General features: G+C 35.8%; 1 non-coding gene and 1 pseudogene across 1 annotated transcript; one reads left to right on the top strand and one right to left on the bottom strand.

The window, feature by feature from the left end:
- Positions 1-15,131: 15,131 nt before the first annotated feature.
- Positions 15,132-15,239, bottom strand: LOC148547472 (small nucleolar RNA R71). The gene has a single exon (XR_015897398.1). It is a non-coding gene; the product is annotated as a small nucleolar RNA R71 (small nucleolar RNA).
- Positions 15,240-22,006: 6,767 nt separating this feature from the next.
- LOC110265264 (uncharacterized) lies at positions 22,007-23,602 on the top strand (annotated as a pseudogene).
- Positions 23,603-26,097: the final 2,495 nt, after the last annotated feature.

Below are 26,097 nucleotides of genomic sequence, written 5' to 3'. Positions count from 1 at the left end.
TACCAACATGCCTTGCAGCCTTTTACCACACTAATTACCACTTTGCTTTGTGAACGCCTATCTTGATTTGCACCCTATTTTGGCACCTCAAGTTTTGTAAAGCTTTGAGATCATATAACCTTGTGCATTGAGCCTATCTTATAACGTTTGCTTTGCAATCACACTCCTACCTTTGCACCCTTATGCATATGACAATCAAAGTATTTGAAAATCGTATATATGATTATATTTTGAGATATTTTTGCTTCTTCCTTAAATGTGTTCAAGGGTGAACGGTTATGGAATTTCTTTCATTTTGTATCAATTTTCAAGGGCGAAAATTTTTATAAGGTGGGTAGAATGTAAGACCCAGAACTTTGAAAAGTCTTATTATGATCAAGTCTCAAATCCTACAGTTATTTATAGCCTTAATTTCAGAGATTATTTTATTAAAGATAATTAAGGCAAGTTTTGATTTATTGGATTTGAGATAAGTTATGATTATTATCCAATTTTATAATTATTGAATTATTTTCTATATTTAAAGTATAAGGTTGATAGTTATGAAATAATAAGGATTTTATATGATTTGGATTAGATAAGTAATATTTTAAATATTATTACTGCTATTTTGGAAAATGAAGAAATTAAGTATATTATTTCTAATTTTTAGATTTGGGCATTTTATTGAAAATAATTTGTGAAATTGATGAGCAAATAGTATTTTCTATATACAATTAGTGTTGGGTTTAATTTGGGTTTCAATTACTACATTATTCCCAATTTCATCTGAAATTACTAAAATGCCCCTAACCCTAATTTTTGAAAATGAAACCCTAATCCTAAAACCCTAACCCAGTGACCCGGTTCTCTTCTCACCCAACCCAGCCGCAGCAACACAAATGTTTCCTTTTTTTTCCCTCAAACCCATACGCAGCAACAGTAGCAGATCGGAGGAGTGGGGAAGAGAGGAGGGGCGACGACGGCTGGGGCCTCACTGCCGCCGCCACACCCTACCCGTTTCCCTTCCTCCCCTCATTCACACGACACATAGCAGCAACAGCTGCCAAACGAAGCAAAGAAAGAAAGAGGGAACGAAGTGCGGCAGGGAGAAGAAGGAGATGAGACGTGTCGGAGCCGCGGGGCCTCACCGCCACCGTCGTGTTGTGCCACCGCATTCCACGCCTTGCCGCCACCGTTGTACACCGAAGGGAGAAAGAGAAAGAGACACGGAGTTAGCGTTGCGCAGAGAAGGACTCGCCGCCAGCTCCATCGTCCTCACTGCCTTGCCACCGTCGAGCTCGCAACCTTGGAGGGAACACAGCGCCGCCGTGAGTCTTGACCAGAAGAGAGCGAGAGACCAAGAGAGGAACGTGGAGTCGGCGACGCACAGGGAGGCACTCGCCGCTGCCATCGCGCGCCGTCGTGTGTTGTCGCTACTGTTTGAGCAGTCATCATCCCCTCCATTCTACTGCTCTGGTCTGCCACCGCCACTGCTAGAGATCCGCCCGATCTGATCTGAAGGAAAGAGGTTCAGGGGGCCACTGCTACTTGCGCTGTGAGCTGCTGCACCGCCGCTGTTGGGGGGGTCTGCCACCGGTCCGATCTGAGGGAGAGGAGATGCGATCAGAGGAGCAGGCGTGAGGTTATCACTGCTGCTGCCAGCTCCTGGGTGCCGCCCAAGCTGCCGCTCCGGCCGCCCAAAACCCCGCTGCCGTCGCCGGAGGACTCTTCCGGTAAGGGTTTTAATTGCGGTTTCTGCCTTTTTGGATTTCGAGAAGGTTTTAATGCTACGTGGTTTTTCTAGTTGATCCACCGGAGTTTCTGGCCGCCGCCGGAGCTATTGCTGCCGTTGGTTCAAAATCGCGGCTGCTTCGTGTTGTTATTCCGGTAAGAAATTATGTTTCGAAAAGCCTTGCGTTAGTATTCGGTTGTGTTGGTTAATGAATATGAGTTTTGGTAACGTGAGGTCGAGTCCTGATTACTATATGTTGCGATTAGTGTTGCTATGGTTATTGCGAAGTGGCTGGGAGCTGAGGTTTTGGTTGCCGTCAGTTCGGGTTGAGGCGAAAAGGACTTGATGAGGCGTTTGGGTTATGGAATTGCGTTTTGAGATAGGGGCGCTTTCCAAAACTATACTTTATATATTGGAATTATGACATATGGATACTGATGTGAGAAAATGTGTATTTGGTGATTGTATCGGCCTTATGTATTATTTGATTGTTTCGAAAGCTTATGAATGTTTGCTTGGCTGAATTGTTGTGCGGCTTTGTGAAATGTAATGTTTTAAAGTTGATTCTTTAAAGATTTGAAATATGAGTTTAATCCGTTGAGGATTGGTTTGAATTGAGTCAATTATTTTGACGATGTGAAAGATAGAATACTCTTGAAATTCAGCCTGGGTTGCTTTAATTGATTTGGTTTTGATAAATGATTTATTGCTGAACCGATTCTTTAAAGCTTTGGGAATGAGTTAAATCGGTTGATATTGAGTTGATTTTGAAATGGTTTTCTTGAGATATGCCACTGAGGCGACTGTTGGATTTAGCTTGCTTTTGAATTGATTTCTAGTTTTGGGCTGTTGAAAAGGAATGAGAAACGGTTTAGTTGGGACCCGAACCGGGTGGCAAAAGTCCAAGTTTTAGGGGAGGTGCTGCCGAAATTTCTACAAAATCCTAGTCTTGTTTGAAAAGATGTTTAAAAAGGGTTGGATTTGAGGAATTATATTATTTGAATATTTATGTTTTCAAGCTTAATTTGTTTAATGAACTTTATGCGTTGAGTTCGGCTTAGTTAGAAATGAACTATTTGTACAGTTTGAATCACTGAAGGAAAGAATGATGCTCTAATATTGATTTCAATATAAAAATGAGCTTTTAGTGATTTTAAAAGAATCTAGACTTTTGATTGAGTAATTAAGTTTGAGGCATTTTGGAAGAGTTAGAAAAATGGATTCCAAAAAAGAAACCTGAAGGTGATTTGATTCAAATGAACCGGTTCTGTTTCAAATGAGTGATTTTTGGACCGGGTTGGAACTTGTGATTTTGAATGGCCGGTTTTATAGTAAATTCAGTTTTATTTACTTGAACCGAGAATCTATGATTTTAAGAGTTTCAATGAATTTTAAAGAATTGATGTAAGATGACCTTCCCTAAAGACTTGGGACTCTACCGAGAAGCTTTTGTTATAAAATCCCATTGTTGGATGAGTGATTTTGAATACTTTGAAATAAATCCTTAACTTGCCATGGTTTTGGAAGTTTTGGAAAGAGAATGCCGAGAGTGGCTTTGTTTTCAAAAGGAGACTCACTTTGAGTAAATTTGGCTTATGAGCCTGAGATGATTTGAGAAAATGAGATCTTTAAAGCCAAGGCTGAAAAGAGTTGAAATTTGATTTCAGAGTGAAATGGCTTGAGAAAAGTAATTTATGGCTTAAATTCCGGTTTTATGAATTTAATGATGTTGAACGGTGGAAGTGCTGTTTTGTTATGGGCCGGAATGGCTGTGTATGATTATGAATATTGGCTGGTTTTGGATTGAACCGTGAGCCGGAATGGCTGTGTATGATATTGATTTATGGCTGAATGCCGAATGAGTTATGGACCGTATGGCTGACTATGAATTTTGAATTTAAGCCGGATGGCTGAGATGGATGTTGATCCATGGCTGGAACTGAATGAATATATGTTTGAGATACCTGGGTAGTAGCAAGGGTTGTGGTTCGTCCCACTTGCTCCAGGTCAGAGACTGTGACGCCTGGGTAGTAGCGGTAGTAGTGGTGATTCCACTCGCTCCAGGTTGAGCTTTTAAACACCCGCCTGGGTAGTAGCCGCAGTAGTGGTTGTTCCACTGGCTCTGGGTTGAGCGGGTAGTAGCAATGGGGTTGTAGCTCAAACCTACTTGCTCCGCGAGGGGTGTTTCTGTCCATGGTTAGCTACCAGGACGTGTCGGGTTGGCTATATAACCGACAGATAATATCATCAGCCACTAGGGACAGGCATGCATCATATGCATTTATGTGACATTGTTTGGGTGTGCATATTATACTTGGTTTGCCTATGTGATTAATTGCTAATTGTTCTACTTGCAATAACTGTTTGCTTGAGCTTGCATCTTCCTATTTGTGTTTGCTACTGGGACTCTGTTGGATTGTGGTGATTGGTTGATGGTTGGATTGTTTGGAGCCTAGAGCCGTGGTTGGAATGAGACGAACCGATGGTTGATTTTGGTTTCGTGTTTCTGGTTTGGAATAAAATATGAAAAGCTATTTTGGTATAGTATAGATAAACCTTTTTGAAAGGCTTTGATGTTTTGAGAATAGAATGGTTCCTCTTTCAGAAAAGATTTCCGACTTTACTTTTATTGTAAACCGTTGTTTTTGAAAAGAGGCATAAGACGGTTATTAATCACTGGTACGGTTTATCTTCATGTATCCTATTACAGTAATTCCCAAAAACCCTCTACTGAGAACCCTTTCGAGGATGATGTTCTCACCCCCCTACATTTTTCCCCTTTCAGGATATGGGCGCAGAAGTTACGAAGAGCTTATTTAATTGTTGTTGTGATACTCTGTATTGTTTTAGTTATGGTTTATTGTACCCTCGCCTTTATCTTGATATAATCTGTAAGAGGGATAGGAATTGTATTGATTATTGTTTGTAATATTATTTATATATATTTTTATGTATATATATATATATATATATATATATATATATATATATATATATGGATGTACTCTTTATGAGCCTTTGTAAGTTGTATGGTATCTATGGATGTACGTTATCGAACGAAAGTATTTTTTGGAGCGATATTGCGGTTTATAGTTTTAAACAGGCTCATATTTTAGTATTAAATAGTATAAGTGTCGTCGTAATGTCTGAGCTATTAGAGTCGCGCAGCCGGAAGCGTGAGCTTTGGTAGTTAGGGTGTTACAAAAATTCCTTGAGAAAGTCTCATAACCGAGTTGAAGTGCTTCTTAAGTACATTGATTCCTTGGAAGATGAACCAATGTAATCTGATCAAGAAGATGAAGAGATCTTGAAAACCGAGGATGAGGGTCTGATGTCTAGTCCATTGTCTCTGTTGTTACTGCTTAAAAATATTTTAGTGATGACCTTTTGATATACTCTACTTTTATCTGGATGATTGTAATTGTGATTTGAAGGATTTAACTTTTGATATTTCATCTCCTTGATAATAAAAGGGAGTAAATATGTAAAATGAATTGAATGAATTTGGCTGTCTGATTACTGATTGGTGCTGTTAGCACTGTGCTGGTTGTTTAACTGTTTTATCACTTTATGGTTGTTTGATGCTGCATTATGGATTTTGAGGCTTGATAGTTTATTTTTAATATATTAAAATACTAGTTCAATATTTTGAGAAAGTGGTTTGATTGAAGTTAATTATAACCATTAGTTATAATTTTCGCACATAGATGGTTGTATTAATAGTTATCACAGGTTGAGAAAGCACATATTTAGGGGAGAGCCAACCGAATGAAAGAAAGGAGGAGATCAACTTGAAGTTAAATCATCAAAGGGAAGTATCATTAATCTCTTCTCACTTCTTTTAATTCCAATTCATTTTATTTCATAATGTTTATCATCGATGGGGAGATTGTTGATTTTGAGAAAATAAAAACAATAATTTGATGATGACCAATATTATAGCTTTGGGTGTAAAGCCCCAAAATGTATATGATATGTATGTCCATTATGCAGAAAAATAAAATTCTCAAAACAAGCCCAATAGAGTGTTTAATTAATTTGGTTATTGTGCAACAAGCCCAAATCCTCTTAACAGTACACTCTTCTCCTCTCTGGCCCGTAACTAAATGATCAAACACTCTCTTCTCTCTTCTGATTGTTACCCACGTGATTAACCTTAAATCAAGGATGAAAAATTTCAAAAGCAAGCAAAGAAAAGGAAACTCAGTTTAGGTTCCATCAAAATAAAAAGGGTTATCACCAAATACAAGCAACAAAGAGGAAAAAGGAAGAAAAGTCAGATGCTAGTGCCAAAAGCAAATATCAAATCAAAGGTTGAATCAGAAGAAAGGTTAGCATAGCATTTTCATCTTTGTGCTTCCATTCTAGCTTGTTAAAGCTGCCTTCCCACTACATGCACCATTCAGGTAAGATGAAGAAAATGGAGGTTGTGCATCATTGCTACAAATCAAAGGTAAAAAAACAAAACTTGGAGCTAAAGAATGGATGAATGGCTCAGATCTTTGAAGCCAAAAGAAAAAGGAAGAAAGAAAAGTAGTTAGGTAAGGATGCATGCCAACTCTAATCACCGCTACTGTCTTATCTCTCCTTTGCATTTCTGATATAAATTTTGGAGAAGAAGAACAAAGTCAAAGGTATTCAATCAAGCTTAAGTTTTGGAAGCTTTATTCTTCTTTAAAAAGGGTAAATAGAAATTGAAGCAAAGAAAGTGAGCACAATGTTTGGGTCTTCATAACTTTCGAACTTAACCTTCTTCTCCTTCATGGTTTTACATTGAATTTTCTGTTCTTCAGTTTGATCTTTCTTTGTTTTTTATCAATGGAAGAAGTGAGGTATCAATAAAAGTCGTTAAGAAAAAAGGCAAAGAGAGTATTCATGGAGAAAAGTCAAAAAATTATTTCAATTTCTTTTGTATGTATTTCTGTTTTGTATTCATGATCTTGAGAGGATTCCCTTGCTAAGTTGGGTGAGCACTTAGTGGTTGAAAGTCTAGGGAGTAAACCTAGCTAAATCAAGCTTAAGTAGAAGTTTGGTTTGTCCCGAATAGGATTGAGCACAATTCTAGGAAATTGGTGATTGTAATATTTGTGAAAGATAGTGAAAATTCCAACATAGTTGTGGTAGAGAATGGATGTAAGTCATATTACACATAGTGGTTGAACGAGGATATATGGCTGTGCATTTTTTTTCTCTATTTTGTTTCTGCTTTTTCATTCGAAGAGACAAAATAAAATTATCTCCTGCTTAATCTATCTCACAAAAGTCACTATAATTGAGAGTATCTAAAAGCAATGAGTTTGCTATGTTCCTAATCTATCGTGAAGAGACAAAACAAAATTGTCTCTTGTATTATTAACTTAGTAGAGTCAACAGCAACTTAGTTCTGAATCTAGTTTAAAGTTAAAGTGAACGAGTTTAAAAGAGACCATAGATTCAAGCCCCCTTCTCTAAGCCATTGATAACCTTCACATCCTAATAATGCTTTTAGAGTGTTGGTAGAGTGATTAGTATGATAGTATGTTTGTTATGCATCAATCTTTATCTTTTATGTCTCTTTGTTTCTATTAGGTTTTTCCTCTTGAAATTTAGTAAAAGTCAATTGTTATGCTAGTATAAATTCTCTTAATGAATCTATGAGTTTTGAATGTATTATCCGTAATTCAGATGATGGTTGGTTGAAAGGTTACACAGGAATGTTAGTCTTTTGCATGCAGAACTCCGTGCTATATAGAGGGGTTTAATTGTTGGCTTCTAGAAAGTTAGACGTGAAACTGATTGCTTAAATACTTTTTTGATGATGCATAAGAGGAATTTTACTGATATTATTATAGAGCAGAACTTGGTGACTAAGATTCAAGAAACTTTGAATAGGAACTAGAAGGCTAGTGTCATGTTGATTAAAAGAACAACTAACAATGTAGTTGATCTTATTGCTAGAACTACAACCTCGGACGAAAATCTCTAAAAAGAATGGCTTCAGCCTTAGAGTCACCATAATCATCTTATAAACTTAGACAGGAATCTGGCCAATTAGTTTGGCCCATTCCTTTTTTCTTCTCTACCTTCTTCTGTTATTTTTTTTTATTTATCTTTAGTCACCAAAAAATATAGCATGTCAATGAAACATGGACAAACCATATTCTGTCATATGCTACTATTGTGTACATTATCATGCTATGTGTCACTATATGACATGTCATCATCGAATTACATTACATGTAACAGCATTATATTCTTACACATGGCATTGACGATCCATATTAGTATGCAACATCAACATGCTGTTAATAAAAAATAGTCGATTAACCAGCGTGAGTCACAATCATAGGGATGGTAATGGGTACTCATGGAGGTGTCCATAGGTACCTCTCTCCCACTCTTTGTCCCCATTTTAAAAAATGCCCCTGTCCTTGGCCCATCTTCGTCACAAATTCTTGTTTGATTGTCTTTGCTGGAAAGACAAATACTCGTGAATACTCATGGATATTTATTTTAAAAACTTTAAAAATAAATTAATACAAAAAATAACATAATCCAATACCATTCAATACAATTTAACATGATGTAATACAATTGAAATAAAATTTAATATAATCTAATATACACATTAAATATTTAACATACACAATAAAAAGATAGTATAAAATAGTTTCTAACATAATAAAACACTAACATAAATAAGATCATTATAATAAATCCACCTTTGCGTAGATTTAACAGGTCCCATAGGGCGGGTAATTATAACTCTGTCTCCATCCCATTTTTTCGTGGGGGTAGCTCTTCGTCCAAATGAGAATTTTGTAGGTCCCTATTTATTTTTTCGTTGCGGGTATTCTATATAGATACCCACTTTTGCAAGTTTTTTGTCATTCATAATCATGAATGTCAACTTGAAGGATAAATTGAGTAAATTGAAAATTTGAAGACTAATTTAAAGCGCGAGCACAACTGCAGAAACCAATCCAATTAGTAATATGTCAATCATAAAATAAGTATGATATTATCCATCAACTCTAGATGAAAAGTTGATATTATCCTTTAACGGTTGACTTCTTTCTAACATCGAATATTTGTGTCAAATTTTTGACACAATCATAGTTCTGAGAACTTAACCAAATTGGCCAGTTCAATTAAGTTAATAAAAAATTAATCATCAAATTGGTCCAATTCAAGTAAAAAATAATAGACAATGAATCGAAAAATCGGTCAAAATCAATTAATTGGTTAAACCAATGTGATTTTTAGCAGTTAACTAGTTTAAAATAATAAAAGACAAAAAATATTTTTTTAAAAAAATATATTTTATACCTAAATATGTTATTTTATTATGTTCAATTCAAATACGATTAAACCTTAGTTAAACCTTTAACCCTTTAAAGTTTTAGCTCAATTAATTTAATGACGAATTTAATTTTTAGAACCTTGATGAGCAGGATACATATGTATTCAAATTATTACATTTGCATAACCTAAGTTTTCTTTCTTTGGAATAAATGTTTTATGTTATGGATTTTGTTCTTTTCGAGGTTTAAATCACTTCTAATTTTTCTTCTACCATATCACCTATAAACCTCATTTCTTGATTTTTCTTCTACTAATATTATTTGTAAAATACCTCAATCTACCATTTAATGTTGTTATATATCCATCAGCTGTATACATAATATTTTCAGTTTTGTGATTACTCTCATATCGCAAAATTTGTGAGAGAATTCATACTCTATTTATATAGACCAATATAATATAGACAGATGGGGCCATTAATTCCACTTAGTTAATAATCTAAATCATTTTAAAAAATTAAAATTTAATGTATTTTAAAGATATACTAAATATTATGTGTGCAAATACTAATACATATACACCGTTCACCATACATGATTAATCATAGTTAAATAATTTATTTTATTAAAATTTATATAAAATAAAAATAAAAAATTCATCTTTTTCCTCTTCAGACAACACTTTTCCCTAAAAAAACGAAACACCCTCATACTCAAAGAAACACTTCACCTAAATCTGAATCTTTACCGGCAGTTCTGCTATCACCGCTTACCAACACCGTCATATTCCTTCCGTCTTTCACCCCTTTATCTATCTCTCTCACGTTCTTGGCCTCTGTGACCCCCTGTTTGCACTGCCCCTGTGTCCGCCTCCTCTACCAGCATCATCGCGTCTCTCAATCACTGTCTCTCATGTCCTCTGCCTCCGTGATCCCCTGTTCGTACTATCCTTGTATCTGCCTCCTCCACTAGCGTTGTTGCAACTCGCCGCTGCTCGCGGTGGCCACTGCATCCTCCGTCACTACCGGCAGCACTCTATTTCTCCCTCCTGAGCCAGGGACACATAGCCAACGGTGATATTAGATTAGGTTTTCATCCTTCAAAATGTTCTCTGAACTTGTTTTGTGCTATTATCTGGGCTTGTTTTGCACCCTCTGGTTCAAACCATGAATTGTATTTGGTTGACTCTCTTTTTGTAATTACAATCCATGAGTAGTGCAATTAATTAGTTTCTAATAATAATTACATGTATAATTTTAATATGTATATCCTTTCCAATTATTTCTTCAAAATTTGAACATATTTTTTAGAGTAGTGCGACTAATTAGTTTCTAATAATAATTACATGCGTCCATATATAAACACTTAGAATTCAATTGATGGTTTATGCACTATAGAATTTAAAAATGGTTTATGTGTCTCATGGGCTTTAGACCTCATTCATAATGGATATATATATCCTTTGCTGCATTTGAGTATTTTTGTTATGGGAGTTTTTGAATTTGACAGATCATAATTGCTTGATTTATGATTTTTTTCGTTTGCTTTTATTTTTTTTAGGTTATTTTTTTTGTAAAATTTGTTAGTATCTTAATTAATTATTTTTATCATTTGTTTTTTGAATAGAATTTCATCATAAGTATGAACATCGATGACAATAAATTTTTAGAAGAGTCTATTGAATGTGATGAGTTGTGTTTTGGGTATGATAGTAGTTCTGATAAAGAGGAGGAAGATATTATCAACAATGAGAAAAAAGTTAGTGAATTTATAGAGGTGTCGAATTGTAGCTACAAAATTCAAGAAGTTGAGAAGAAGTTAAATGAACTAAGCTATGATGACATGTAAGGTATTGAGTTTAACACTGTTGAACAATGTTGTTATTTCTATAGAAATTATGCTAGAATACTGATGAGCGGATAATTTATACGCTTTTCGGCATTATTTTTAGTATGTTTTTAGTAGGATCTAGTTACTTTTAGGGATGTTTTCATTAGTTTTTATGTTAAATTCACATTTCTGGACTTTACTATGAGATTGTGTGTTTTTCTGTGATTTCAGGTATTTTCTGGCTGAAATTGAGGGACTTGAGCAGAAATCAGATTCAGAGGTTGAAGAAGGACTGCTGATGCTGTTGGATTCTGACCTCCCTGCACTCAAAATGGATTTTCTGGAGCTACAGAACTCGAAATGGCGCGCTTCCAATTGCATTGGAAAGTAGACATCCAGGGCTTTCCAGCCATATATAATAGTCCATACTTTGTCCAAGAATTGACGACGTAAACTGGCGTTCAACGCCAGCTTTCTACCCAAATCTGGCGTCCAGCGCCAGAAAAGGATCCAAAACCAGAGTTGAACGCCCAAACTGGCACAAAAACTGGCGTTCAACTCCACAAATGGCCTCTGCACGTGCAACACTTAAGCTCATCCCAAACACACACCAAGTGGGCCCCGGAAGTGGATTTATACATCAAATACTTACTCATGTAAACCCTAGTAGCTAGTTTATTATAAATAGGACCTCTTACTATTGTATTAGGCATCCTGGATTGTATTTGGATCCTGTGATCTCGTTTAGGGGGCTGGCCATCTCGGCCATGCCTGGACCTTCCACTTATGTATTTTCAACGGTAGAGTTTCTACACTCCATAGATTAAGGTGTGGAGCTCTGCTGTTCCTCAAAGATTAATGCAAAGTACTACTGTTTTCTATTCAATTCTTCTTATTTCTCTTCTAAGATATCCATTCGCACCCAAGAACGTGATGAAGGTGATGATTATGTGTGACGCTCATCATCCTTCTCCCTTATGAACGCGTGCCTGACAAACACTTCTGTTCTACATGAATTAAGCTAGAATGAATATCTCTTAGATCTCCTAACCAGAATCTTCGTGGCGTAAGCTAGAATGATGGCGGCATTCAAGAGAATCCGGAAAGTCTAAACCTTGTCTGTGGTATTCCAAGTAGGATTCAATGATTGAATGACTGTGACGAGCTCCGAACTCGCGATTGCAGGGCGTTAGTGACAGACGCAAAAGGATAGTAAATCCTATTCCGGCATGATCGAGAACCGACAGATGAATAGCCGTGCCGTGACAGGGTGCGTGAGCATATTATTCACTGAGAGGATAAGATGAAGCCATTGACAAGGGTGATGCCTCCAGACGATTAGCCGTGCCGTGACAGGGCATTGGATCATTTTCCCGTGAGATGACCGAAAGTAGCCATTGACAGTGGTGATGTATCACATAAAGCCAGCCATGGAAAGGAGTAAGACTGATTGGATGAAGATAGCAGGAAAGCAGAGGTTCAGAGGAACAAAAAGCATCTCCATTCGCTTATCTAAAATTCCTACTAATGATTTACATAAGTATCTCTATCCCTATTCTATTATTTATTATTCGAAAACTCCATGATCACTTTATATCTGCCTGACTGAGATTTACAAGGTGACCATAGCTTGCTTCATACCAACAATCTCCGTGGGATTCGACCCTTACTCACGTAAGGTATTACTTGGACGACCCAGTGCACTTGCTAGTTAGTTGTATCGAAGTTGTGACAATCATGAATTAAGATCAGAGCACCAAGCTTTGGAGCCATTACCAGGATTTGTTCGAGCCTGGAGATCACAATTTCGTGCACCAAGTTTTTGGCGCCGTTGCCGGGGATTGTTCGAGTTTGGACAACTGACGGTTCATCTTGTTGCTCAGATTAGGTAATTTTCTTTTTGTTTTCTTTTCAAAAATTTTTCAAAAATATTTCAAAATTTTCTCACTTGTTTTCGAAAAAAAAAATGTTTTCAAAAATATTAATTTTATTCAAGATTTTTAAGAATGAATTCTAGTGTTTCATGGAGCATGTGAAGCCTGGCTGGCTGTAAAGCCATGTCTAAATTCTTTTGGACTGAGGCTTCCAAACCATCAGAGGTAAGTTACATACTTGGTAAATGATGAGCAGCAATTTGCTATCAAGATCAATATACTCTGATGTTAAATGCTGAAGCTTGGCTGGCCATTGGCCATGTCTAGTGTTTTGGACTGGAGCTTTCTTTGAAAGCTTGGCTGGCTAGTGAGCCATGTCTAATTCCTGGACTGAAGCTTTAGACTAAGAATGCAAGATTCCTGGAATTCATATTAAAAATTTTGGAATCCTTATTTTTTCTTTTTCATATAATTTTCGAAAAAAAAAAGAAAAAAATCCAAAAAAATTTAGAAAATCATAAAAATCAAAAACAATTTTCTGTTTCTTGTTTGAGTCTTGAGTCACATTATAAGTTTGGTGTCACTTGCATATGCATCTTGCATTTTTTCGAAAATATCATGCATTCATAGTGTTCTTCATGATCTTCAAGTTATTCTTGGTAAGTCTTCTTGTTTGATCTTGATGATTTTTTGTTTTGTGTCTTATCATGTTTATCATATGCATTCTTGAATTCTTAGTGCCTAAGCATTAAAGAATTCTAAGTTTGGTGTCTTGCATGTTTTCTTTGCATTAAAAACTTTTCAAAATTGTGTCTTGATGTTCATCATGATCTTCAAAGTGTTCTTGGTGTTCATCTTGACATTCATAGCATTCTTGCATGCATCACATGTTTTGATCTAAAAATTTCATGCATTGCATCATTTTAGTGTTTTTCTCTTGCATCATAAAAATTCAAAAATAAAAAAAAATATCTTTCCCTTTTTCTCTCATCAAATTCGAAAATTTGGGTTGACTCTTTCAAAAATTTTTAAAATCAAGTTGTTTCTTATGAGTCAAATCAAATTTTCAATTTGAAAATCTTATCTTTTTCAAAAATCAAATCTTTTTCAAAATTCTTAGTTATTTTCGAAAATTTCAAAAATATTTTTCAAAAATCTTTTTCTTATTTTTATACCAAATTTTCGAAAATAACATAATCAATTAATGTTTTGATTCAAAAATTTGAAGTTTGTTACTTGCTTGTTAAGAAAGATTCAAACTTTAAGTTCTAGAATCATATCTTGTGATTTCTTATGAATCAAGTCATTAATTGTGATTTTAAAAATCAAATCTTTTTTTCAAAAACAAATTTCTATCATATCTTTTCAAAAATATCTTCTTATCTTATCTTTTTCAAAAAAAAATATCTTTTCAAAATATCTTTTCTAACTTCCTAACTTCTTATCTTTTCAAAATTTGTTTCAACTAACTAACTAACTTTTTGTTTGTTTCTTAACTTTTTCAAAACTACCTAACTAACTCTCTCTCTCTAATTTTCGAAAATATCTTCCCTCTTTTTCAAAAATTTCTTTTTAATTAACTAATTATTTTTATTTTTTATTTTTAATTTCAAAAATTTTCGAAAAAAAAATACTAACAATTTTCAAAAACCATTTTCAAAAATCACTAACTCCTTTTCAAAAATTTTCGAAAATTTCCTCCCCCATCTCATTCTATTTATTCATTCATATCCTAACATCTCATCTCACCTCTCTTCCATCCTCACAGTTGTGTTTCTTCCATTATATTACATTCTTTGTCTCTCCCTCTTCTTCTACTCACACAGGGATCCCTATACTGTGGTATAAAGGATCTCTATTATTATTATTATTTTTCTGTGCCTTCTTCTTTGTCATATGAGCAGGAGCAAGGATAAGAACACTCTTGTGGAAGCAGATCCAGAACCTGAAAGGACTCTGAAGAGAAAATTAAGAGAAGCTAAAATACAACAATCCAGAGATAACCTTTCAGAAATTTTCGAACAGGAAAAGGAGATGGCAGCCGAAAATAATAATAATGTAAGGAAGATGCTTGGTGACTTTACTGCACCTAATTCCAATTTACATGGAAGAAGCATCTCCATTCCTGCCATTGGAGCAAACAACTTTGAGCTGAAACCTCAGTTAGTTTCTCTGATGCAGCAGAACTGCAAGTTTTATAGACTTCCATCTGAAGATCCTTTTCAGTTCTTAACTGAATTCTTGCAAATATGTGATACTGTTAAGACTAATGGAGTAGATCCTGAAGTCTACAGGCTCATGCTTTTCCCTTTTGCTGTAAGAGACAGAGCTAGATTATGGTTGGATTCTCAACCTAAAGACAGCCTGAACTCTTGGGATAAGCTGGTCACGGCTTTCTTAGCCAAGTACTTTCCTCCTCAAAAGCTGAGCAAGCTTAGAGCTGATGTTCAAACCTTCAGACAGAAAGAAGGTGAATCCCTCTATGAAGCTTGGGAAAGATACAAACAGTTGACCAAAAAGTGTCCTTCTGACATGCTTTCAGAATGGACCATCCTGGATATATTCTATGATGATTTATCTGAGCTATCAAAGATGTCACTGGACACTTCTGCAGGTGGATCCATTCATCTAAAGAAAACGCCTGCAGAAGCTCAAGAACTCATTGACATGGTTGCTAATAACCAGTTCATGTACACTTCTGAAAGGAATCCTGTGAGTAATGGGACGCCTATGAAGAAGGGAGTTCTTGAAGTTGATACTCTGAATGCCATATTGGCTCAGAATAAAATATTGACTCAGCAAGTCAATATGATCTCTCAGAGTCTGCATGGAATGCAAGCTGCATCCAACAGTACTCAAGAGGCATCTTCTGAAGAAGAAGCTTATGATCCTGAGAACCCTGCAATAGCAGAGGTAAATTACTTAGGTGAACCTTATGGAAACACCTATAACTCAACATGGAGAAATCATCCAAATTTCTCATGGAAGGATCAAAAGCCCCAACAAGGCTTTAATAATGGTGGAAAAAACAGGTTTAGCAATAGCAAACCTTTTCCATCATCCACTCAGCAACAGACAGAGAACTCTGAACAAAATGCTTCTAATTTAGCAAATCTAGTCTCTGATCTATCTAAGGCCACTGTAAGTTTCATGAATGAAACAAGGTCTTCCATTAGAAATCTGGAAGCACAAGTGGGCCAGCTGAGTAAAAGGATCACTGAAATCCCTCCTAGTACTCTCCCAAGCAATACAGAAGAGAACCCAAAAGGAGAGTGCAAGGCCATTGACATAAGCACCATGGACGAACCTGTGAGGAGAGGAGAGGACGTGAATCCCAAGGAGGAAGACCCCCTGGGACGTCCAGTGGTCAATAAGGAGCTTCCCTCTGAGGAACCAAAGGAATCTGAGACTCATCTAGAGACCATAGAGATTCCATTGAACCTCCTTATGCCCTTCATGAGCTCTGATGAGTATTCCTCTTCTGAAGAGAATGAGGATGTTACTGAAGAGAAAACTGCCAAGTTTCTTGGTGCAATCATGAAGCTAAATGCCAAATTATTTGGCATTGATACTTGGGAAGTTGAACCTCCCTTGTTCATCAATGAACTAAGTGATCTGGATCAACTGACATTGCCTCAGAAGAAACAGGATCCTGGAAAGTTCATAATACCCTGTACCATAGGCACCATGATCTTTAAGGCTCTGTGTGACCTTGGTTCAGGAATAAACCTCATGCCCCTCTCTGTAATAGAGAAACTGGGAATCTATGGGGTGCAAGCTGCTAAAATCTCACTAGAGATGGCAGACAGCTCAAGAAAACAGGCTTATGGACAAGTAGAAGATGTATTAGTAAAGGTTGAGGGCCTTTACATACCTACTGATTTCATAGTTCTGGATACTGGAAAGGAAGAGGATGAATCCATCATCCTAGGAAGACCTTTCCTGGCCACAGCAAGAGCTGTGATTGATGTTGACAGAGGTGAAATATTCCTTCAATGGAATGAGAACTCCCTTGTGTTTAAAACTCAAGGATCTCCCTCTGCAACCATGGAGAGGAAGCAGAAAAAGCTTCTCTCCAAGCAGAGTCAACCAGAGCCCCCACAGTCAAACTCCAAGTTTGGTGTTGGGAGGCCATAACCAAACTCTAAGTTTGGTGTTGAACTCCCATATCCAAACTCTAAGTTTGGTGTTGGAGAGTCTCAACAAAGCTCTGCACATCTGTGAGGCTCCATGAGAGCCCACTGTCAAGCTATTGACATTAAAGAAGCGCTTGTTGGGAGGCAACCCAATGTTTATTTATCTAACTATATTTTTCTTAGTTATGTGTCTTTATAGGTTCATGATAATGAGGAGTCACAAAATAAATATAAAAATTGAAAACGGAATCAAAAACAGCAGAAGAAAAATCACACCCTGGAGGAGCATCTGTCTGGCGTTCAAATGCCAGAACAGAGCATAGTTCTGGCGCTGAACGCCCAGAATGGGAGCATCCTGGCGCTGAACACCCAGAACAAGCATGGTTCTGGCGTTCAACGCCAGAAATGGCAGCAAAGGGGCGTTGAACGCCCAAAATGGGCACCAACCTGGCGCTGAACGCCCAGAGTTGTGTGCAAGGGCATTTTACATGCCTAAATTGGTGCAGGGATGTAAATGCCTTGACACCTCAGGATCTGTGGACCCCACAGGATCATCTCAGGATCTGTGGACCCCACAGGATCCCCGCCTACCTCATCATCTCTCTTTCCATTCATGATCATCCCTTCTTTTTTTCCATTTACCACTCACATCCATACACCCACTACCTTCAAAAATTCAACATCTCTCTCCCACCCAATCCCACCCATATGGCCGAATACACACTCACATCCATCTCCTCCATATCTTCTTCTTATTCTTCTATTCTTTCTTCTTTTGCTCGAGGGCGAGCAACATTCTAAGTTTGGTGTGGTAAAAGCATAGCTTTTTTGTTTTTTCCATAACCATTGATGGCACCTAAGGCCAGAGAAACCTCTAGAAAGAGGAAAGGGAAGACAAAAGCTTCCATCAAGGGTCTATAGCTCAGTGGTAGAACATTTGACTGCAAATCAAGAGATCCCTGAGATACCTCAAGGGATACATTTTCTTCCACACAATTATTGGAAGCAACTAAGGGTGGAACACCAAGAGCACTCCATCATCCTTCATGAAATCAGAGAAGATCTAAAAGCACTGAAGGAGGAGCAACAAAGGCAAGGAAGAGACATAGAAGAGCTCAAGGACATCATTGATTCCTCAAGAAGGAAATGCCACCATCACTAAGGTGGATTCATTCCTTGTTCTTAATTCTTCTGTTTTTCGTTTTCTATGTTATGTACTTATCTGTGTTTGTATCTTCATTACATGATCATTAGTAGTTAGTAACTTTGTCTTAAAGTTATAAATGTCCTATGAATCCATCACCTCTCTTAAATGAAAAATGTTTTAATTCAAAAGAATAAGAAGTACATGAGTTTCGAATTTATCCTTGAACTTAGCTTAATTATTTTGATGTGGTGACAATGCTTCTTGTTTTCTGAATGAATGCTTGAACAGTGCATATGTCTTTTGAAGTTGTTGTTTAAGAATGTTAAATATGTTGGCTCTTGAAAGAATGATGACTAGGAGACATGTTATTTGATAATCTGAAAAATCATAAAAATGATTCTTGAAGCAAGAAAAAGCAGCAAAGAACAAAGCTTGCAGAAAAAAAAAAGAAGAAAAAATAGAAAAAAAAAATAATAATTAGAAAGAAAAAGAAAAAGCAAGCAGAAAAAGCCAATAACCCTTAAAACCAAAAGGCAAGGGCAAATAAAAAGGATCCCAAGGCTTTGAGCATCAGTGGATAGGAGGGCCTAAAGGAATAAAATCCTGGTCTAAGCGACTAAACCAAGCTGTCCTAACCATGTGCTTGTGGCGTGTAGGTGTCAAGTGAAAACTTGAGACTGAGCGGTTAAAGTCAAGGTCCAAAGCAAAAAAAAGAGTGTGCTTAAGAACCCTGGGCACCTCTAATTGGGGACTTTAGCAAAGCTGAGTCACAATCTGAAAAGGTTCACCCAATTATGTGTCTGTGGCATTTATGTATCCGGTGGTAATACTGGAAAACAAAGTGCTTAGGGCCACGGCCAAGACTCATAAAGAAGCTGTGTTCAAGAATCATCATACTGAACTAGGACAGTCAATAACACTATTCGAAATCTGAAGTTCCTATAGATGCCAATCATTCTAAACTTCAATGGATAAAGTGAGATGCCAAAACTATTCAAGAGGCAAAAAGCTATAAGTCCCGCTCATATGATTGGAGCTCTGTTTCACTGATAGTTTGGAATTTATAGTATATTCTCTTCTTTTTATCCTATTTGATTTTCAGTTGCTTGGGGACAAGCAACAATTTAAGTTTGGTGTTGTGATGAGCGGATAATTTATACGCTTTTCGGCATTGTTTTTAGTATGTTTTTAGTAGGATCTAGTTACTTTTAGGGATGTTTTCATTAGTTTTTATGTTAAATTCACATTTCTGGACTTTACTATGAGATTGTGTGTTTTTCTGTGATTTCAGGTATTTTCTGGCTGAAATTGAGGGACTTGAGCAGAAATCAGATTCAGAGGTTGAAGAATGACTGCTGATGCTGTTGGATTCTGACCTCTCTGCACTCAAAATGGATTTTCTGGAGCTACAGAACTCGAAATGGCGCGCTTCCAATTGCATTGGAAAGTAGACATCCAGGGCTTTCCAGCAATATATAATAGTCCATACTTTGTCCAAGAATTGACGACGTAAACTGGCGTTCAACACCAGCTTTCTACCCAAATCTGGCGTCCAGCGCCAGAAAAGGATCCAAAACCAGAGTTGAACGCCCAAACTGGCACAAAAACTGGCGTTCAACTCCACAAATGGCCTCTGCACGTGCAACACTTAAGCTCATCCCAAACACACACCAAGTGGGCCCCGGAAGTGGATTTATACATCAAATACTTACTCATGTAAACCCTAGTAGCTAGTTTATTATAAATAGGACCTCTTACTATTGTATTAGGCATCCTGGATTGTATTTGGATCCTGTGATCTCGCTTAGGGGGCTGGCCATCTCGGCCATGCCTGGACCTTCCACTTATGTATTTTCAACGGTAGAGTTTCTACACTCCATAGATTAAGGTGTGGAGCTCTGCTGTTCCTCAAAGATTAATGCAAAGTACTACTGTTTTCTATTCAATTCTTCTTATTTCTCTTCTAAGATATCCATTCGCACCCAAGAACGTGATGAAGGTGATGATTATGTGTGACGCTCATCATCCTTCTCCCTTATGAACGCGTGCCTGACAAACACTTCTGTTCTACATGAATTAAGCTAGAATGAATATCTCTTAGATCTCCTAACCAGAATCTTCGTGGCGTAAGCTAGAATGATGGCGGCATTCAAGAGAATCCGGAAAGTCTAAACCTTGTCTGTGGTATTCCAAGTAGGATTCAATGATTGAATGACTGTGACGAGCTCCGAACTCGCGATTGCAGGGCGTTAGTGACAGACGCAAAAGGATAGTAAATCCTATTCCGGCATGATCGAGAACCGACAGATGAATAGCCGTGCCGTGACAGGGTGCGTGAGCATATTATTCACTGAGAGGATAAGATGAAGCCATTGACAAGGGTGATGCCTCCAGACGATTAGCCGTGCCGTGACAGGGCATTGGATCATTTTCCCGTGAGATGACCGAAAGTAGCCATTGACAGTGGTGATGTATCACATAAAGCCAGCCATGGAAAGGAGTAAGACTGATTGGATGAAGATAGCAGGAAAGCAGAGGTTCAGAGGAACAAAAAGCATCTCCATTCGCTTATCTAAAATTCCTACCAATGATTTACATAAGTATCTCTATCCCTATTCTATTATTTATTATTCGAAAACTCCATGATCACTTTATATCTGCCTGACTGAGATTTACAAGGTGACCATAGCTTGCTTCATACCAACAATCTCCGTGGGATTCGACCCTTACTCACGTAAGGTATTACTTGGACGACCCAGTGCACTTGCTGGTTAGTTGTATCGAAGTTGTGACAATCATGAATTAAGATCAGAGCACCAAGCTTTGGAGCCATTACCAGGATTTGTTCGAGCCTGGAGATCACAATTTCGTGCACCAAATACACGGTTTTATTGCGAGGCTTGACGGAAAAGAACAAGATTTCAATGGAAACATTAATATGCGATGGATAGTTTGTAATAGAGAAGGTACATGACTACATGAAGAAAAAAGTACTTGGAGATGGAGAATTAAAAAAAGGATCATAAGCCAATCACACGTGTAAGTGTCAAGCAAAGATTACATCTTACCTTATCCCACCTAAGTATATCCAATTTGTTCTGGCATATTGAACTATGATCGACGCTAATAAAGCACAGGCTAATAGTTTGTATTTTTATGGTGTTAGAACTTGTCATATAATAGGGTTCATGATGGTGCAAAAAGAAGGTCCAAACAGGACAATATTCACAAAGAAAGATCTATACAATCATTTTGATAGATCGAGGCGCACAAAAATAAAAGATGGTGATGCACATGCAGCAGTGAGTTACCTAATTTCTAAGGTAGATGAACCCACTATTGCAAGAGAAGTTTACTTTGAAAGATGATAAGCTTGATAATTTAGTGTGAGCTGATGAGTTTAACATAACTGATTATCAATGTTTTGGTGATGTGTTGGCCTTCGACATGACATACCAGAAAACAAATACAATAGGTCGTTGGTTGTCTTCACAGGAACAAATCATCATGGACAAACATGCATTATTAGTTGCGGTTTATTATCCGATGAAAAGTGTGAAACCTATGTTTTGGTGTTGAAGATGTTCATGGAGATAATGGGTAATAAACAACCTATAGTCGTGGTGATAGATGAAGATCTTACAATGAGGGAAGACACATCAAATTACTAGCAACAAGTTTAATCCATAACCTAAAAGTGATGAACATGTTAATAATTGATTTGGTAATTACTAAAAGAGAGTCAACCAAATACAATTCATGGTTTGAACCAGAGGGTGCAAAACAAGTCTAGATAATAGCGCAAAACAAGTTCAGAGAATATTTTGAAGTGACAGATGACTCAATGGCCACGACAAGCAGCGGTGAGATGCGACGACACTGGTGGAGGAGGCGGACATAGGGGCGGTGCAAACAGGGGTCACGGTGGCAAAGGACGTGAGAGACTGTGATGAGACGCAACAGCGCTGGTGGAGGAGGCGGACACACGGGAGGTGCAAACATGGATCACGGAGGCCAAAGACATGAGAGAGATATATGAAAGCGTGAAAGACGGAAGGGATATGACAGTGTTGGTGAGCGGTGGTGGCAGAGCTGCCAGCGAAGGTTCAGATCTGGGAGAGGTTTTTCTCCGAGTGTGAGGGTGTTTAGTTTTTGAAAGGAAGGTATTGTTTGAGAAAGAAAAATAGGATTTTTTATTTTTTTTTGTTCTATATAAATTATAATAAAATAAAATATTTAATAATGATTAATCATGTATGGTTAATGGTATATATGTATCGATATTTGTATATAAATAATATTTAATACACTTTTAGAATACATTAAATTTTAATTTTTTTAAATTGTTTAATTATTAGCTGAATGAGACTAATAACGCCACGTGTTTATATTGTATTGATCCACATAAATGGGATATGAATTCTCTCACAAATCTTGGGATATGAGAGTAATCACCTTCAAATTTATATAACATACATGTCGAACACAACTATTTACTTTTTTTTTTCGCGTGTGTAACCAATTCATATCCATCTCTCCTCTTTACTTCACACCATTGATTTACTAGAGCTTTGATTTACTTCCAAACATTTTAAAAATTTTCATGTCCTTTAATTTCAAATAGACTAAAAAATAGCAAAAAACATCATTTTTCTTTTAAATAACTATTTGTACCAATGAACTTTATAAACATTGACCAAAGTATCCATCAAATAAAAAAACTAATGTTATATCCATAAAAGATGAATTTTATGTGACAAAAATATCCAAATCCTAATTTTTTTGTTAATTTTTTAATAAAATTCCCAAATTATTACTATCCTTTATCTTCAACCTCAACTCCACCAATATTTCTTCTTACCCAAAGATCAAATTTTCACATTTCTCTATTACATAACCGCTCGTCCTCCTATCCTGGCGGCAGAATTCAACTTTGATAGCAACTGTTCCTCCTCTTACATAACTGCCCCTTCAAACTCTCAATGTTTCAGCAACTTCTTTTTCAGTGCTCCCACAAGCCCCACTAGAATCTCCACCTTCATCAACAATAATATTCCACTTTCTTCTTCTCTTATTCACAACCACCATCAACATGAACAAGAATTTCAATTCAATTTCAACAGCCACCTCGAACCACCTTCCCTTTCTGCCAATGAACTCTTCGATGATGGAAAGATCCTCCCTTTAGAATTATAATCCAGACTCATTGCTTCGAGTAGCAAACTGCTTTCTCCATATCGCAAGAGCAAAAGCTTCGATCCTGCAACCGCCGCCATGGAAGACGAAGAGAAAAAAACCACCAACGTGAAGAAGAGAGGAGAGAGCTTTCTCTGGTAAAAAAGGAAGTAGATAACTATCTCCATTAAGAGTTCCAGACATCATCAACAATAGTAACCGCAACAAATTCTTCTTCTTCTTCTTCAAGAAACAATACAAAGCCTTCACATGCATTGTTCTTATCTTCAATCTCGTTCACGAGAGGGTACCCAAAATGGAGGTTAAAGGATTTTCTTCTCTTCAGGAGCGCCGCAGAAGGAAGAGTCATTGATAAAGACCATCTGAGAAAGAAGTACGAGGTTTTGTCCAAAGATAAATGTGGTGGTAATGAAGGGATGTGAAAGTTTGAGATTTGGGAAAGAGTAGATGGTAGTGGAGGTGAGGTTGAAGATAAAAAGTCGGATAATTTTAGAATTTTATTAAAAAGTTAACAAAAATTTAAAATTTGAGTATTTTTGTCACACAGAATCCATCTTTTATGGGTATAACATTAGTTTTCTTCTTTGATTAGTACTTTTGTTAACGTTCGTAAAATTTATTATTACAAATAGTTATTTTTTCTTTCTTTTTTTTGTTGTCATCTTGATGCAAGAAATTTTTAAACCATATTTTAATATCCATCACTCCTAAAATATATGTCACAGACGGTGAATATGACATATTATGAAGAAGAAATTATATGAGGGCGAGTTGTGGTGAATGAGTTGAGTGATATGCGAATAGTAACCATGGATGACAGTGAGAGAGGGTGAGCGGGGGGTTGAATGCGAGAGGAATAAGGTTGGCAATGGGTAGGGTTGGAAGTGAGTCAAGCCAGCTTATAAGCCAGCTCGAACTCGACTTTTTTAATAGCTCGATAAGCTCAGCTCGTGAGCTGATGAGTCGAGCTTGAACCTGGAATTGAGCTCATAAATTAAATGAGTCGAGTTTGAACTTGGATAAATTCAGCTTATTAACTCGTGAGTTAGCTCAATTATATATATATATATATATATATATATATATATAAAATTATTAATACACATATCCTATATACATTTAGTATGTACTTTTAATATTATATATATACATATAAAATAGTAATATATAATTTTATATATATTAATATTCTTCTTTAAAATTTTATAATTATTTTTTATATGATTTTGATGTAGGACATAAATAAAAAATTCATAATTAATAGATACACAATATATAAAATTAATATTTTTTAATATATATAAGTTATAATTTATTAATATAGAATTATAGATTATGTTCCTGTTATTTAAGCCAGCTCGGGAGCTTGAGTCGGCTCATGAGCTTTCGGTGAACCAAGTTTGAGCTTAAGAAATAGGCTCGATTGTTAATGAGTTGAGTCATGAGCCGAACTTAACTTTCGTGAGTCGAGTTTGAATTTGGTCTAACTCGACTCAACTCGACTCAGCTCAACTCACTTCCAGCCCTAATAATGAGTAGGATAAGATTTAAGCTCAACTTTAACTCTATCTACTAATTGAAAATATCTCTAAAGTTTAGAATTCCACGTCCCAAACTCTATTGACACCCTAAAGACCAACATTCGATCTTATTCCACCTTATCCACACAAAAAATATTAAAAAAAGAATTTAATCATACAATCTTTAATAAACATACTAATAATATAAAAACTACCAGATTAAGTTCATATTAAAATTAAAACAATAAAATCATCACGTTAAAATTACAAACGACACAAACATCAATTTGTAATCAGGTTCATGTTAAAATTAATAACACAAACAATATTAAAATGATCAGTTTAGTGGTTTAGAAAAATTATACAAAACAAAAAAAAGTGTGTTTGATTTCACAATTCACAGTAAATATATCATTTTTTTTTATAAAATATACTAATATATTAGAAGTATGGGTAGCTTAGGTAAGATTAAACTTAAACTCACACTCTATTTAAATTTGTGACAACAAATTAGATTATCAATACTATTTAAACGAATTATATGAAATTGAATATCCGCAAATAAAATTAGTATTACCAATCCTTAAAAAAAGAAAAATTTGAAGTGAGAGTAAAGAAATCATTTATTTTAATTGTTTTTTTTTTTTTCTTATGATTGCACTTTGTCACTCATTTTTTGTATTTTGTTTGAGTGTGCTTGTTTGGCCAGTCTAATATTTATTGACTAAGATTGGCTTATTAGATAATTGTATCATAACATAGTTGCATTTAAGGTTCTATTCCCTTAGACCGTAAAATAAATAAAAATAATAATAAAAAACAATATATTATCTATTATGATATCATAATTTTCTCTTCCAAATATTCATTTTAATTGTTCTATAAGCATTATTATACGGATTTTTTATTTTTATAAATTAAATAAATATAATAATTATCAAAATAAATACCTCTCTTTTATCTTGTTTATACTGTAAACGAGATAATTTTGCATGTATCTTATTTATAATGTAAACAAAATAAGACAGATGTATACAATACGTGTTTATCTCGCATGCAAAATTATCTTGTTTACAGTATAAACGAGATAAGAGAGATATTTATTTTGATAAATATTTTTTAAATTATTTATTTTAATAATTATTACATTTATTTAATTTTTAAAAATAAAAAATCCATTATTATACAAGTCAATGGTCAATGAGCGTGATATTATCCATCAACTCTAAATAAAAAGTATTATTATTATTATTATAACCATTTTCATCTTTTTTTTTCATTGTACATGATATAAAAATAATATATATATATATATATATATATATATTTCATTTTAATATATCTATATTATAATTACTATAGCGACTTTAGTATTTTAAAAATAATATTAAAAAGGT

The sequence above is a fragment of the Arachis ipaensis genome, chromosome B8 (assembly GCF_059453495.1).
Source record: "Arachis ipaensis isolate K30076 ecotype BB chromosome B8, ASM5945349v1, whole genome shotgun sequence".
NCBI classification, from domain to species: Eukaryota; Viridiplantae; Streptophyta; class Magnoliopsida; order Fabales; family Fabaceae; genus Arachis; species Arachis ipaensis.
This window is presented reverse-complemented; position numbering and strand designations above follow the sequence as displayed.